General features: G+C 39.4%; 1 long non-coding RNA gene across 2 annotated transcripts in view; it reads left to right on the forward strand.

The window, feature by feature from the left end:
* LOC135361483 (uncharacterized) overlaps positions 1–15,887 on the forward strand; it is a 28,099-nt gene extending 12,212 nt beyond the window's left edge. For both annotated transcript variants that reach the window (XR_010404763.1, XR_010404764.1), the window contains 2 exons: positions 11,566–11,791; positions 15,515–15,887. This is a non-coding gene — a long non-coding RNA (uncharacterized LOC135361483). The remainder of the gene's footprint in view (positions 1–11,565; positions 11,792–15,514) is intronic.
* Positions 15,888–16,160: the final 273 nt, after the last annotated feature.

A 16,160-nucleotide genomic window follows, 5' to 3' on the forward strand; every position in this document is an offset into this window, starting at 1 on the left:
TGTTAAAGAATATATGTATCGGTTTGACAAAAGCAGTTTTGAATATTGGGGATACAGTGCTGTAACTCCTATACAAGGCCATTTGAGAGAGTTAGTTTCTGCCCAGAGGGAAGTAACAACTTAAGTTCTAAAACAGACACATAGTTATGTGTATGGTGGTGATGTCAAGTTCCCATTTCCAACATGGCCACCATAACTTAGCCCAGAAAACCCCAAAGATATGAGGAAGACCCTTATAGTCTTGAGAGCTATAGTCTTCTCAACATTTAAGCGGGAGAGTTCCTTCCACCATTTCTGAATCAAGGCCCCTGGACAGTCAGAAAGCCAAAGGGCTTCCTTTTGGGTTATCTTGACTCTGTTGGTGCAGTGAAGTTGGTCTGTTCCATTTGACTTGAAAGTTACTGATAACAAATTGATAACTTTGGTGACTATTACATAATTGTTTTAGGGTATACAAGTTTGGATTGATTCTACCTCACCCATAAATTTTCAATGCCATTATGTTTCTGATCCCCATTGCTGGAGCATACCATGGACCGTTCACCAACTTGCTGGGGCTGAGCCTTTCTCAACAGGCACAGTTGAGGAGGTGTGGACAGCAGGTGGAAGTGTGTGATCTGAGGGTTGTTGACTGACAAGGTCTTATATGTGACACTAACCTACCTTGGCAAACTGGTGTTACCCTTGCGGCTTCCACTTAGCAATAGTGATTATACATTGGGATCACAGAAATTCTTAGTTGCAGCCCACTTTGTCATGTGAAAGAAAAAGGGAACAAGGGCTTGAAAATAGCTTATGGGCTTAGTCTGATAAATCATATCCCATTAATTTCCAAATATTTCTGAGAAATCAGGAAGGGGAACCTAGTAAGTTCTATTAGTTCATGACTAAGTGATTACTGATTGGTTATGCATTTTAAAACACACAAAGAATTACATTTAATGTTGTCTTCATCTGGAGAAAGATTTGTTTTGTTTGACAGAACATGACATCTTGGGGTTAGTATAGACCACTTGGTCCTCCCTGAAAATTCATAGATATGGAATTTTAAAATTTTCTTTCGGTGAGCATTAAAATAACAGGTGCTAAATTCTCTCTCCAATTTTTTGGTCCCATAGCATGGAAGTAGTAACTTTCAGGCCTGATGGAGCTTGTCTGCTCCATCCACGGGGTCTCCCCTTCTCCCTGGAGATAAGCATGAGTTCTCTCTCCTGCCTCTATCTTATGACATTTCCTTAAAACACTTTGTTCCATAAACTCTCTTCCTTGGCTTATAAAAAGACAGTGGTGCAATGAGGTTCAATATTCAGAATCTGGCACACATATTTTGTGTTAAGGGGCTGACAGATTTGAAATGAATTTCATATTTCATTTATGATGGGGATGTTGTTGACTAACACAGGAAGAGCATTAATTTGAGTTTTCTTCAGTTGGTGATGATGAATTGCCATTCATGCATTTAGTAATTATCAGTTCATCACCTTCTCTATGCTCTGATCTGCCCCTTTTCTTCTGCTCTTTCTTTATATGTTCAAGAACTTATCTGTTGGTTAATTGTCTGGTACTAAGGAGATGCTGAGTATAAACATGGATAAGAGTAAAACAGTATGTCTGAATGAACCTACAGTTCTTAGCACAGCCTTTGAACTGATGGAGCAATTCCATCAGCCACCATTACCTTTTTCTGGTAAGCAGGATTTCAAAAATAATGACTCTGTAGTGAAGAAGCTAAGAATATGGGTTTCAGAAAAAGATTGTCTGGGCTTGACTCCTGAATATGCCACTTACTGTTCAGGATACCTAGGCAAGATACCTCATTTCATGGTGCCTCAGTTCCCTGCAAAATGGGGTGATATTACTTACCTACCTTATAGTGTGAAGATTAAATGAGATAATCCTCTTAAAAGTTTATAGAAAAGGACCTGGCACAGGGTAAATTCTTAGTAAATGTTAGCCATTATTGTGGTTACTATAATTGTAATCATTTTTTTATTTCTTTAATTTTCTTTAGTTATTATGTGAAATATAGTTGTGAAGCATAGTCATGATATATGAATAGTGAAAATAATCTTTTGATTTTACCTGGTCCTTGTCTAAAAGTTTGCTGCCAAAGATATTGGCGTGCAGTATATTGTTCTCCCCTCTGGCCCTGACGCACAAAAGGTAGGGGATAGCATTGAGATAATAAGATTGTACTGGAAGTCAGGAGACACACAGTTGGATGTTAACACTTTCTTTCTTTCTTTTTTTTTTGTTAAATCTTTTTTTTTTTAGAGATTTTATTTATTTGACAGAGAGAGACACAGCGAGAGAGGGAACACAAGCAGGGGGAGAGGGAGAGGGAGAAGCAGGCTTCCCACAGAGCAGGGAGCCTGATGTGGGGCTCGATCCCAGGACCCCTCGATCCCAGGACCCTGGGATTGTGACCTGAGCCGAAGGCAGATGCTTAATGACTGAGCCACCCAGGCGCCCCGGATGTTAACATTTTCTTAACTGTAGAACAACTTTGGCTCAATTCTTCAATCACCTTCAGGTCACCTTTCCCATGTACAAAACTGAACTGTTAGGAACCACAGTAGGTGGCAGTGAAAGCCTTGAGATCTATATGTATATACACACACACACACATATATATATATAGTGGTTTAATTTATATTTTAAAGAATTTTGTATATAATGTGCAAATGAGCAAAAGCACACATCTGTGTGCACTCACTGGGCTCATTGGAAGTCTTTTAAAATAGTAAAAAACAAAAGCCTACCATTTACTGAGCCCCAAGTGTGTGCTAGTTCTATTTGTTTATTATCTCATTTACTCTTTTTATTTTATTCTTATGTTAATCCCCATACATTACATCATTAGTTTTAGAGGTAGTGTTCCATGATTCATTGTTTGTGCATAACACCCAGTGCTCCATGCAGAATGTGCCCTCCTCAATACCCACCACCAGGCTAACCCATCCTCCCACCCCCTCCCCTCTAGAACCCTCAGTTTGTTTTTCAGAGTCCATCGTCTCTCATGGTTTGTCTACCCCTCCGATTTCCCCCGCTTCATTCTTCCCCTCCCGCTACCTTCTTCTTCTTCTTTTTTTTTTCTTAACATATATTGCATTATTTGTTTCAGAGGTACAGATCTGAGATTCAACAGTCTTGCACAATTCATAGCGCTTACCAGAGCACCATACCCTCCCCAGTGTCTATCACCCAGTCACCCCATCCCTCCCACCCCACCCCCCACTCCAACAGCACTCAGTTTGTTTCCTGCAATTAAGAATTCCTCATATCAGTGAGGTCATATGATACATGTCTTTCTCTGTTTGACTTATTTCGCTCAACATAATACCCTCCAGTTCCATCCATGTTGTTGCAAATGGCAAGATTTTATTCCTTTTGATGGCTGCATAATATTCCATGGTATATATATATCACATCTTCTTTATCCATTCATCTGTCGATGGACATCTTGGCTCTTTCCACAGTCTGGCTATTGTGGACATTGCTGCTATAAACATCGGGGTGCACGTACCCTTTCGGATCCCTACTTTTGTATCTTTGGGGTAAATACCCAGTAGTGCAATTGCTGGGCCATAGGGTAGCTCTATTTTCAACTTTTTGAGGAACCTCCATACTGTTTTCCAGAGTGGCTGCACCAGCTTGCATTCCCACCAACAGTGTAGGAGGGTTCCCCTTTCTCCGCATCCCCGCCAACATCTGTCGTTTCCTGACTTGTTAATTTTAGCCATTCTGACTGGTGTGAGGTGGTATCTCATTGAGGTTTTGATTTGGATTTCCCTGATGCCGAGTGATATTGAGCACTTTTTCATGTGTCTGTTGGTCATTTGGATGTCTTCTTTGGAAAAATGTCTGTTCATGTCTTCTGCCCATTTCTTGATTGGATCATTTGTTCTTTGGGTGTTGAGTTTGATGAGTTCTTTATAGATTTTGGATACTAGCCCTTTATCTGATATGTCATTTGTAAATATCTTCTCCCATTCTGTCGGTTGTCTTTTGGTTTTGTTGACTGTTTCCTTTGCTTTGCAGAAGCTTTTTATCTTGATGAAGTCCCAATAGTTCATTTTTGCCCTTGCTTCCCTTGCCTTTGGCGATGTTTCTAGGAAGAATTTGCTGCGGCTGATGTCAAAGAGGTTGCTGCCTGTGTTCTCCTTTAGGATTTTGATGGACTCCTGTCTCACATTGAGGTCTTTCAACCATTTGGAGTCTATTTTTGTGTGTGGTGTAAGGAAATGGTCCAGTTTCATTCTTCTGCATGTGGCTATCCAATTTTTCCAACACCATTTGTTGAAGAGACTGTCTTTTTTCCATTGGACATTCTTTCCTGCTTTGTCAAAGATGAGTTGACCATAGAGTTGAGGGTCCATTTCTGGGCTCTCCTGTTCCATTGATCTATGTGTCTGTTTTTGTGCCAGTACCATACTGTCTTGATGATGACAGCTTTGTAATAGAGCTGGAAGTCCGGAATTGTGATGCTGCCGGCTTTGCTTTTCTTTTTCAACATTCCTCTGGCTATGTGGGGTCTTTTCTGGTTCCATACAAATTTTAGGATTATTTGTTCCATTTCTTTGAAAAAAGTGGATGGTATTTTGATGGGGATTGCATTGAATGTGTAGATTGCTCTAGGTAGCATTGACATCTTCACAATATTTGTTCTTCCAATCCATGAGCATGGAACGTTTTTCCATTTCTTTGTGTCTTCCTCAATTTCTTTCATGAGTATTTTATAGTTTTCTGAGTACAGATCCTTTGTCTCTTTGGTTAGATTTATTCCTAGGTATCTTATGGTTTTGGGTGCAATTGTAAATGGGATCGACTCCTTAATTTCTCTTTCTTCTGTCTTGTTGTTGGTGTATAGGAATGCCACTGACTTCTGTGCATTGATTTTATATCCTGCCACTTTACTGAATTCCTGTATGAGTTCTAGCAGTTTTGGGGTGGAGTCTTTTGGTTTTTTTTCCACATAAAGTATCATATCATCTGCAAAGAGTGAGAGTTTGACTTCTTCTTTGCTGATTTGGATGCCTTTTATTTCTTTTTGTTGTCTGATTGCTGTGACTAGGACTTCCAATACTATGTTGAATAGCACTGGTGATAGTGGACATCCCTGCCGCGTTCCTGACCTTAGGGGGAAAGCTCTCAGTTTTTCCCCATTGAGAATGATATTCGCTGTAGGTTTTTCATAGATGGCTTTTATGATATTGAGGTATGTACCCTCTATGCCTATACTCTGAAGAGTTTTGATCAAGAAAGGATGCTGTACTTTGTCAAAAGCTTTTTCTGCATCTATTGAGAGGATCATATGGTTCTTGTTCTTTCTTTTGTTAATGTATTGTATCACATTGATTGATTTGCAGATGTTGAACCAACCTTGCAGCCCAGGGATAAATCCCACTTGGTCGTGGTGAATAATCCTTTTAATGTACTGTTGGATCCTATTGGCTAGTATTTTGGTGAGAATTTTTGCATCCATGTTCATCAGGGATATTAGTCTGTAATTCTCCTTTTTGATGGGGTCTTTGTCTGGTTTTGGGATCAAGGTAATGCTGGCCTCATAAAATGAGTTTGGAAGTTTTCCTTCCATTTCTATTTTTTGGAACAGTTTCAGAAGAATAGGTATTAATTCTTCTTTAAATGTTTGGTAGAATTCCCCTGGGAAGCCATCTGACCCTGGGCTTTTGTTTTTTGGGAGATTTTTGATGACTGCTTCAATTTCCTTAGTGGTTATAGGTCTGTTCAGGTTTTCTATTTCTTCCTGGTTCAGTTTTGGTAGTTGATACGTCTCTAGGAATGCATCCATTTCTTCCAGGTTATCTAATTTGCTGGCATAGAGTTGCTCATAATATGTTCTTATAATTGTTTGTATTTCTTTGGTGTTGGTTGTGATCTCTCCTCTTTCATTCATGATTTTGTTGATTTGGGTCATTTCTCTTTTCTTTTTGGTAAGTCTGGCCAGGGGTTTATCAATCTTGTTAATTCTTTCAAAGAACCAGTTCCTAGTTTCGTTGCTCTGTTCTACTGTTCTTTTGGTTTCTATTTCATTGATTTCTGCTCTGATCTTTATTATTTCTCTTCTCCTGCTGGGTTTAGGCTTTATTTGCTGTTCTTTCTCCAGCTCCTTTAGGTGTAGGGTTAGGTTGTGTACTTGAGACCTTTCTTGTTTCTTGAGAAAGGCTTGTATTGCTATATACTTTCCTCTTAGGACTGCCTTTGCTGCATCCCAAAGATTTTGAATAGTTGTGTTTTCATTTTCATTGGTTCCATGTATTTTTTTAATTCTTCTTTAATTTCCTGGTTGACCCATTCATTCTTCAGTAGGATGCTCTTTAGCCTCCATGTATTTGAGTTCTTTCCGACTTTCCTCTTGTGATTGAGTTCTAGTTTCAAAGCATTGTGGTCTGAAAATAGGCAGGGAATGATCCCAATCTTTTGGCACCAGTTGAGACCTGATTTATGACCTAGGATGTGATCTATTCTGGAGAATGTTCCATGGGGACTAGAGAAGAATGTGTATTCCGTTGCTTTGGGATGGAATGTTCTGAATATGTCTGTGAAGTCCATTTGGTCCAGTGTGTCATTTAAAGTCTTTATTTCCTTGTTGATCTTTTGCGTAGATGATCTGTCCATTTCAGTGAGGGGGGTGTTAAAGTCCCCCACTATTATTGTATTGTTGTCGATGTGTTTCTTTGCTTTTGTTATTAATTGCCTTATATAATTGGCTGCTCCCATGTTAGGGGCATAGATATTTACAATTGTTAGATCTTCTTGTTGGATAGACCCTTTAAGTAGGATATAATGTCCTTCCTCATCTCTTATTACAGTCTTTGGTTTAAAATCTAATTTGTCTGATATAAAGATTGCCACCCCAGCTTTCTTTTGGTGTCCATTAGCATGGTAAATGGTTTTCCACCCCCTCACTTTCAAACTGGGGGTGTCTTTGGTTCTAAAATTAATCTCTTGCAGACAGCATATCGATGGGTCTTGTTTTTTAATCCAGTCTGATAGCCTGTGTCTTTTAATTGGGGCATTTAGCCCATTTACATTCAGGGTAACTATTGAAAGATAGGAATTTAGTGCCATTGTATTGCCTGTAAGGTGACTGTTACCGTATATTGTCTGTGTTCCTTTCTGGTCTATGTTGCTTTTAGGCTCTCTCTTTGCTTAGAGGACCCCTTTCAAGATTTCTTGTAGGGCTGGTTTTGTGTTTGCAAATTCCTTTAGTTTTTGTTTGTCCTGGAAGCTTTTTATCTCTCCTTCAATTTTCAATGACAGCCTAGCTGGATATAGTATTCTTGGCTGCATATTTTTCTCATTTAGTGCTCTGAATATATCCTGCCAGTCCTTTCTGGCCTGCCAGGTCTCTGTGGATAGGTCTGTTGCCAATCTAATGTTTCTACCCTTGTAGGTTACATCTCTCTTCTCCCGAGCTGCTTTCAGGATTTTCTCTTTGTCTATGAGACTCGTAAGTTTTACTATTAGATGTCGGGGTGTTGACCTATTTTTATTCATTTTGAGGGGGGTTCTCTGTGCCTCCTGGATTTTCATGCCTGTTTCCTTCCCCAAATTAGGGAAGTTCTCTGCTATAATTTGCTCCATTATACCTTCTGCCACTCTCTCTCTTTCTTCTTCTGGGATCCCAATTATTCTAATGTTGTTTCGTCTTACGGTATCGCTTATCTCTCGAATTCTGCCCTCGTGATCCAGTAGTTGTTTATCTCTCTTTTTCTCAGCTTCTTTATTTTCCATCATTTGGTCTTCTATATCACTGATTCTCTCTTCTGCCTCATTTATCCTAGCAGTTAGTGCCCCCGTATTTGATTGCACCTCATTAATAGCCTTTTTGATATCTACTTGGTTAGATTTTAGCTCTTTTACTTCTCCAGAAAGGGTTTCTCTAATAACTTCCATATTTTTTTCAAGCCCAGCTAGTATCTTTAAAGTGATGATTCTGATCTCTAGATCTGACATCATACTAATGTCCGTATTGAGTAGGTCCCTGGCAGTCGGCTACCTCTTGTTCTTTTTGTTGAGGTGATTTTTTCCGTTTGTCATTTTGTGCAGAGGAGAATAGATTAATGAGAGAACAAAATGCTAGCAGATCATTTACTCTTTTTTTAAACTTTTTTTATTGTTATGTTAATCACCATACATTATGTCATGAATTTTTGATGTAGTGTTCCATGATTCATTATTTGTACATAACACCCAGTGCTCCATGCTATCTCATTTACTCTTGACAGCAACTTCATGATAAGTTGTATTATTCCCATTTTTCAGATAAGGAATCTCCAAGAGTTTAAGTGATGTGTTCAAGTTCACTTGGTTAATGAGAAGCAGGGAGGGATTCAAAGCTAGACCTGTCTTAAGCTTTGCCTCTGTGGTAGTGATCAGTGCTCTTTACTTCCAGGCCAGAACGTTTTATTGCTGATGCAAGAGTCTCCTTCTGAAAGGCAATTGGCTCTTCTGTCCACCTGTGTCCTTGGGTTACTCTGATGAGCAGAATGCCCTGGCAGCCTGAGATGGACATGTGGTTTGAGCATGAAATGAACCTTCGTGGTTTTTAGTCGTTAAGATTTTGGGGTCCTTTGTTACTGCAGCATAACCTGTCATATCTTGACTAGACTAACACATCCTCCAATAAGACGATTAACACTGATAGCTAAATTATCTCTGTAATTTTCCTGTTTGTCAGGTAGAGGCAGCAGGCTGAATCATGTTTGGGAGAAATAATGATCAAATGTTTTTCAGTGCCAATGAGATAGGTCATGGGTTGAAAGAGTCTCTTATAATTTTTTCAGTATTTTCTTTCCCCTCTCCTGCCATTTTTTCTCTGCTTTCTCCTCCTTTCATTCCTTGCCCTGGGCCTCCTTTTAATCTCTATACAACTTGAATGCCTGCTGCCTAGTACCACTCAAATATTTTTTTGAAATAGGAAGGAAAATTCAGAATCCAGGAAAACAAAATGTTGAATTCCAAATTCTCTTCCCTTTGTTGACAGTTTGGTTAAAAAGATAATGTTTAAGGAGTTTACTTTACTTTTCACCAAACAAAGCAATCATAGAACTCAATTTCTTAGTTTTCACATATCTTCAAGGTTCTTTTCACCCCCATTTCTCTGGGTACTGCATCTATGTAGCTTGAGGAGGAATCTTGGCTAGCACACTTTTGCAGGAAGATTGAATTTCTGGCTAAGCCCATCTCTCTCTGTCACCCAGTTATCATCAATAAATATTTATTGGCCAGCAACCTCCAGTGGAGCCCTGGGTAGTAGGCCTCTGTGAGTCCCAGCTGATCATTATTAATTCAATGAATGTAGTTGTAAATTGGCCAAGAACACACAATGGAAGCGATTACAAGTGCTCTTGTCCATGTGGGCTCACTCCATTGAAAGATGTTTTAGATCTGCTTTTGCCTCCTTCCAAGAAAATACGAGATGCAATTTGCTTCAAACTCCTTTAGTTTCTTGCCCAAATATTAAACAAGAATAAGGCAGGTTGGGAGAGGCATCTCTGGAATGTGTTGTTCTAAATGATTTGGAGGATTGCAGGGTCACTTTTTGAGCTAATGTGAATTGGCAGGCAAAATGCTTTCCACTGAGATGAATTATGGGCTCAGGGTCACCTGGTTTTTTATCCGAGTTAGAGGAGTCAGAAGTAGATAGAAATGAAATGACCCATTATCAAATAATCAATGAAAAAGCTACAGTCCTGCAATGTTTCTGGATCAATATACAAGTTACCTTTCAGAGAGATGAATTATTCTTGAGTAGTTCAGAGCAGAACAGAGCTCACTTCCAGCCAGACTCCCCAAATGCATTATGTGTGAAAGCAGAGAAAGAAAACATTAACCTACCAGAGACAAGAAAGAGGGATGCTCTCCAGGCAGGAGCCTTTCCTAAACAGTGCCCAGTGAGGGTATTCTTGGGAACATGGTTTGGCAAACATTGATCCAGAGGCACAAGCTGCTGCAGGTTAAGGGGACAGTGTAGATGAAGGTCTGGGGAAAGGGCGTGTTCCTACCCTGAGCACAGGAGGATAAATTGGCAAAGACATTTCCAAGAGGCAGTTTTGCAGTATCTATCAGGATTTAAATTTCTATACTTTTTTTTTTAATTCGTATTTTTTTTTAAAGATTTTATTTATTTATTTAACAGAGAGAGACAGCGAGAGAGGGAACACAAGCAGGGGGAGTGGGAGAGGGAGAAGCAGGCTTCCGGCTGAGCAGGGAGCCCGATGTGGGGCTCGATCCCAGGACCCTGGGACCATGACCTGAGCCGAAGGTAGACGCTTAACGAATGAGCCACCCAGGTGCCCCAATTTCTATACTCTTTGGCCTAGCAATCCAATTCTTAGAATTTACCCTACAAATATCGTGACATATGTATAAGGAGATTTCTTTTTTGTGATGGTAAACACATAACACAGCTTGAAAATGTCCATCAAAAAGGGGAATGGGGATTAAGTCAATTGTAATTTATCAATACTGTTGAATATTATCAGCCATTAAAAAATGAGGTAAATATATTTGTTCTGACATATGACCTTGGGGAAGTTATGAAACCTCTTACTGCTTGAGGTATCTTATTTGTAAAATGAGTATAGTATTTAATAAAAGTTGAGTGACAGACTAAAGGACTATTTGTGTGTGTATGTATGTTGTACAGGTACAATTTTCAATTTTTTTAAAAGGCTTTATTTATTTGTCAGAGAGAGAGCGAGCTCGCTCGGGCACAAGCAGGGGGAGTGGCAGGCAGAGGGAGAAGCAGGCTTCCCGCTGAGCAAGGAGCCTAATTCAGGACCCTGGGATCATGACCTGAGCTGAAGGCAGACAGAACCGACTGAGCTACCCAGGTGTCCCCAATTTTTTTATTTTTGGAAGGACTAAAATTTATAAAAGTAAATGAGAAACCCAGTAGATAGAGCTAAGTCTAGAATCCCTAGATCCTCATCTGGGAGTCGGGGTGGAAGATGGAGAGACGAAGGATGAAGGAAAGTAATCTTCATTGAAAACACACAGTATGCTGGGCTATCTGCTATGTACTTTATATAATTGTATTATTTAGTTTTCAAAACCATCTTTAGTAGGCTCTATGATTTTCATCTTACAGATGAGAACAATAAGACTCCAAGAAAACTTACTGAGGTCATATAGTTGGGAGCGGCAGAACTAGGCTTCCAGTCTAGGTCTAATGTCAAAGTCATGCTTCCCATCCTCGCCTTTCATGCTGAGATCATGTCTTACCCCTGAATATTTGATGTTCCGTGTAAGGTTTCACTCTATAATGCTTGTTATATTTAATAAAATATTTGCGAAAAAAGCTTGAGGATACTGACATAGATCACCCTCGCTTTTTATTCTTTAATATGTAGGAATAATTATTATGATACTTTCTTTAGTGTGTAAGGTTTTCTGTAATTATCTTACCTTTATCAGTCACTATAGGCTAAGTTGTGCTGCAGTAATAAACAATTCCAAAAATCTCAGAGGACTCCTCTTCTGTTACATGTACTTTGTAGATTGACTGCCACTCTGCTCCATGTTCCTTCATTTCAGGGTGTAGGCTGAAGAAGCAGCCCTTTGCTGGGACATCGTGAGTGGGATGGGAGAGGACACGGATGGAGGAGTCACGCAATAGCCCGTAAAGCTTCGGCACAGAAGCAGCGCATGTCGCCTCCACTCGCATTTCACTGGCCAAAGTGGGTCAGGTGGCCAGATGGAAACACAGTCGCGTGGGAAGAGTATAATCTTCTGTGTTGGGAGACCCACTGAGGAGTAGCAGGTAAGAGGGGCAGCAGACATTTTGAAGAGTAGTGCAATATGCCTCCTTACCCTAGGCAAGATAAAATTTAAGCCCCTTAAAATAGACACGTTTATCTCCTTCTGTTTAGTTTACATATATAGGATGGAACTTTTACTCTTCTAAGTCTTGTGCTTTTTTTTTTTTTTTTTTTTTTTTACTAGAAAGTAAATTTAACTTAATTTCACTTTTATGGGAGTCAGTCTGATCCCAAATCAGCAGTTCTCAAAATATGTGGAGGGAACTCTGGTAGCCCCTGAGACACTGTGAGGACAAAACTGTCTTAATAGTAATACCAAGTTGTTACCTCCGTTCTCACTCTCATTCTCTCATGAGTGTGCGCTGGGGCTTTCCAGATGCTACATGACATGTAATATTGGAACAGACTGAATAGAGGGGCAGATATGAGAATCCAGCTATCTACTATGAAACCAGGCATTAAAGAGATTAGCAAAAAATGTAAAACAATATCACTCTTCTTACAGATGTTTTTGTTTTGGAAAATATAGTTGTGCTTTATAAAAATGTTGTAATAAGTTTTATCTTGATAAGATTAGCAAATATGTATTTAAAAATTTCACCTTTAATTTCTAATATAGCAAATGTCAGTACTCATAACACATCTAAACAATAGCTCTTTGTGGGTATTTAATAACTTTGATCAGAATGTTAAGAAGGAGTTCTGAGGACAAAATGTTTGAGAACTTCTGTCCTAAAATGATGTGACAGGCCCTGCCTGTCTCAATGAGAGTATTAGTGGAAGGATCATTAAACACAGCTCAAGTTTCCTTCGCTATACTGAAGATAGTGTGGAGCCCAGTGGATTCCTATAAATACTGTTATTTTTCATAATCATCACCAGTGTTCCATATCTTGTACCTCCTGAAGGGGAGAGATGATTAGTTTGTTAAAGAAGGTTGGTTGCATGAATTATTTCCAGCCTTGAAGAAGTTCACAGCTTGATGTTACACCAGTAATGAATAAGAAAAATGGCAGTACATAACCCTGAAAAGAAATATGCGGCTTTCTGATAAGAGGCACTTGTAATTTAACGTTGTCTTGGAACTTTATCTTCATGTCTCACTAGCTTCAATACAGAAGAACTGAAAGCAAACCACACATTTACCCTGATGAATAATAATAACGAAGACTACTTTGTGGAGAGCCTTTATTCAGGTTCTGTAGTGTTTCTCATGTACGAACTAATTAAGCTTACTTTCACATTTGTGACCAAGCTCAGCAAGTTTTTTTTTTTTTTATCTTCCCCCTACTTTTGCCTTTGCAGTATGCCAGTGCCCTTCTCCCCAAAGAGGTATCTCCCAATAAAAGGACAGAATCTTTTATCTCTTTTGCAGAATTCTTGTCAGATAACCTTGTTCTGAACATTAGTTCTCTAAGGATAGTTCTGAAGGGGCATCTGGACATGCATGCTTGTGTGTGTGTGCATACGTGTGCATGTGTGTGTTTTGGTATTTCATGCCAGAAAGAACTTTTCTTCTTCTGAGAAGCTGATAGTGCTATTTACCAAACAGTGAGAAGTATGTAACATGCTGCATTTCATTTTTTGCCTTGGCTTCCTGGAAGCTCAGTCCTCACATATTTACTTTCGGTGATTTTTAATTCTTTTTTATTGCAAGTTACTTCCATTTTGGAAGCAGGCCCAAGATGTAATATTAATAAACGAACAGCAACAGTAAGCCAGTTAGATGCGGGACAGCCTTCAAATAAAGATAGAATCAGTAGCTATTGCATTTGAAAGGCTTAGCTAGGACAGGAATTCGTTCTTGAGGACCATGTATCTGCCACTGTTACTTGAAATCCCCTCCATCAGGGTCCCTCCTTTTAGGTAAGATATTTGGTCTTTTGAAAGCTGCTAAGTTACAATGAAAACATGCTATTGGGAAGAGTCCAACCTCAACCCATCGGCCTTTATTGAGGTCATGGCAAGGCTGTGTTTATCTGCCTGGTCTGGCTGAGAGCATAGTCCTGACGAGATGGGACAGGAGCTCGGAATTACTGCAAAGGACTGGCGGGTCATGTGGGGCTCTCAGGCATCCCAAGAAAACATAAAGAACTGGTACTGGGGCTTACGGACTGGGGAAAGGTTGGGCTCACCACATGGAAAGGAAATGAGTATCACTGTTTACCATTTCACTGTTGTACTGATTAAGAAAGAGGCTATGGCAGGTTTGGAAGGAGGGAGAGAGACCGGAGGAAGCCTTGGTCATGTAAGAGTCTAGTTGTCATTCTGCTGGTTCCACAGAGGGGTCTGGTACAGCAATGGTTGACACTTGTAAAACTCACCTTTGTCCTCTTGTCTAATTGCAGTTAACCACCAGGCTATTGCTAGACAATAGTAGAGACATGGATAACTTTCATTCTTCTGGATTTTAACAAGTGTTTCTATAGTTATTCACCTTTAAGTGTTAAGCTGCTTCTTTTGAGATCTACGTAGTTACTTATCCTTCCCTAAATATACATTAGTTATTATGTTACAGATATAACCACATATTCCTATATCCGTATTGTCCTACCTTATTAAGAGTTTTTATGAGGAACGAGTATTAAATTTTACTAAATTCCTTTATTAGGTATGTATTTATATGATTGCTTGGTTTTTTTCCTTTGATCTATTAAGGTAGGGACTTATACGAATAGATTTCTTAATATTGAATTATTTTTGTATTCTTAGAATAGAAATTCCCTGAGGTATTGCTCTTTCAAGGTATTGCTGGCTTCTCCTTGTTAAGGTTTGTTAGCTTTTGAAGCCACTAGTATTTGGACTTTTTGAAAAGAATTGAAAATCTCTCCTTCTTTCTCTAGGCCATGGAACAGGTTCGGGTGATCTTGGAATTAGTAGTTCCTTGAAAATTTAAGAGAATTCATCCCTGGACCGGTCAAGGCCAGCTGTTTTTCTCAAGGGCAGCTATTTGCAATTTTTATAATTGCTATCAAACTTACCTTTTTTTCTTATATCACTTCTTTGGTGAATTTTGATAAACTTTTTCCTAGAAAATGTTTCATTTCACCCAGGTTTTCAAATTTACTAACATAGAGCTGTACATCATTCTTCTATTATTGCTTTATACAACATTATTTTTTTAATATTCCATCATGTGGATGGAATATAATTCATGTAACTAGTTCCTATTATTGGACATTGAAGTTGTTTCTGAATATCTTCTATTTTAAATAATGGCCTGAGAAAAAAACTTGTAGGTTCATCTTTGCACACATTTTACTAGTAGTTTTAAGGTAGTTGACTGATCAGTGAAACCAGTTTTTCTTCTTGAGTTCTGCGTCAACTCTGCCTTCCTCCCCCATCTGGTTGAGAGGAGTATAAGAAAGAGTTTGAATTCACATCTCACCCCTGCCACTTAATAAATGGGGACCTTAGGGAATTAATCTCTCTGCACCTTAGTTTTCTCTTAGGGAGAGTGTAGATAATGGTAGTAACTTCAGTACTCAGTACAAGGACTGGAAACCCAAGTATTTTAAGGAGAAAGGAATTTAATACAGGGGGTTATCTACTTGTGCAATTGTTGGCAAAGTTGGAGGAGCAGTCACTCATCTGGACCTCCTAGAATGACTCCCCATCCCAGAACTGACCCACCAGGGGAGCCGATCCCTCTGAAGCCACCGTGGGAACTGTTGAGTTCAGGAACAAACTGCTGAGGTGTCATGTTGCCACTGCTTCTGCTTCAGGTGCCCAGGAAGCTGGAAGAAGGACTATAATGCTGCTGCAGAAAAATCTCACATTTCCACCGCGCAGCTTGCCAGAATGAAACTTCCAAAGGGGGCAGGAAGCAGCCTCTGCCTCATTTCTGCCTTCCCAAACTCATGCAAATCCTTACAATCAGTGAGACCTAATTTACATGCAAAACTGAGAGAGCTCCGCAGGAATCTGAGCAACAGTTTCCAGCTTTGCAGCCTAGAGGTTGAGCAAGCCAGTCCATAGCCAAACACCCTGCATGAGATTGTTGTGAAGATTAAATAAAAATAATTTATGCAGGTGCCTGGTACAGAGTGTAATGCAATCAGTATGGTTATTTATTATTGTTTATTAAGAGCAAATCGTGTGCGGAGATTGCACTCATTTACTAGGGATGGGAAAACTAATATAATGTTTCTTTGCTGTCCTCAGAATATTCCCAGTAAAAATAGGAAGTAGATACTAAAGAAAAAATTATATCACAACAAACAAAAGTGCTATGAGAAAGTAAGGGACAGGGTAACTGGTGGCGGTGTGTGTTACTTCATTTGTTCATTCACTAAAAAATAGATTTACCAACCCAACTCATTATATGGACTAGGCCTAGTGCTGCTAGGGGCTGGGATGCAGAAGTGAGCC

Source organism: Mirounga angustirostris, unplaced genomic scaffold (assembly GCF_029215605.1).
Source record: "Mirounga angustirostris isolate CCGP_5_RB_7025 unplaced genomic scaffold, mMirAng1.0.hap1 SCAF_9, whole genome shotgun sequence".
Lineage (NCBI taxonomy): Eukaryota > Metazoa > Chordata > Mammalia > Carnivora > Phocidae > Mirounga > Mirounga angustirostris.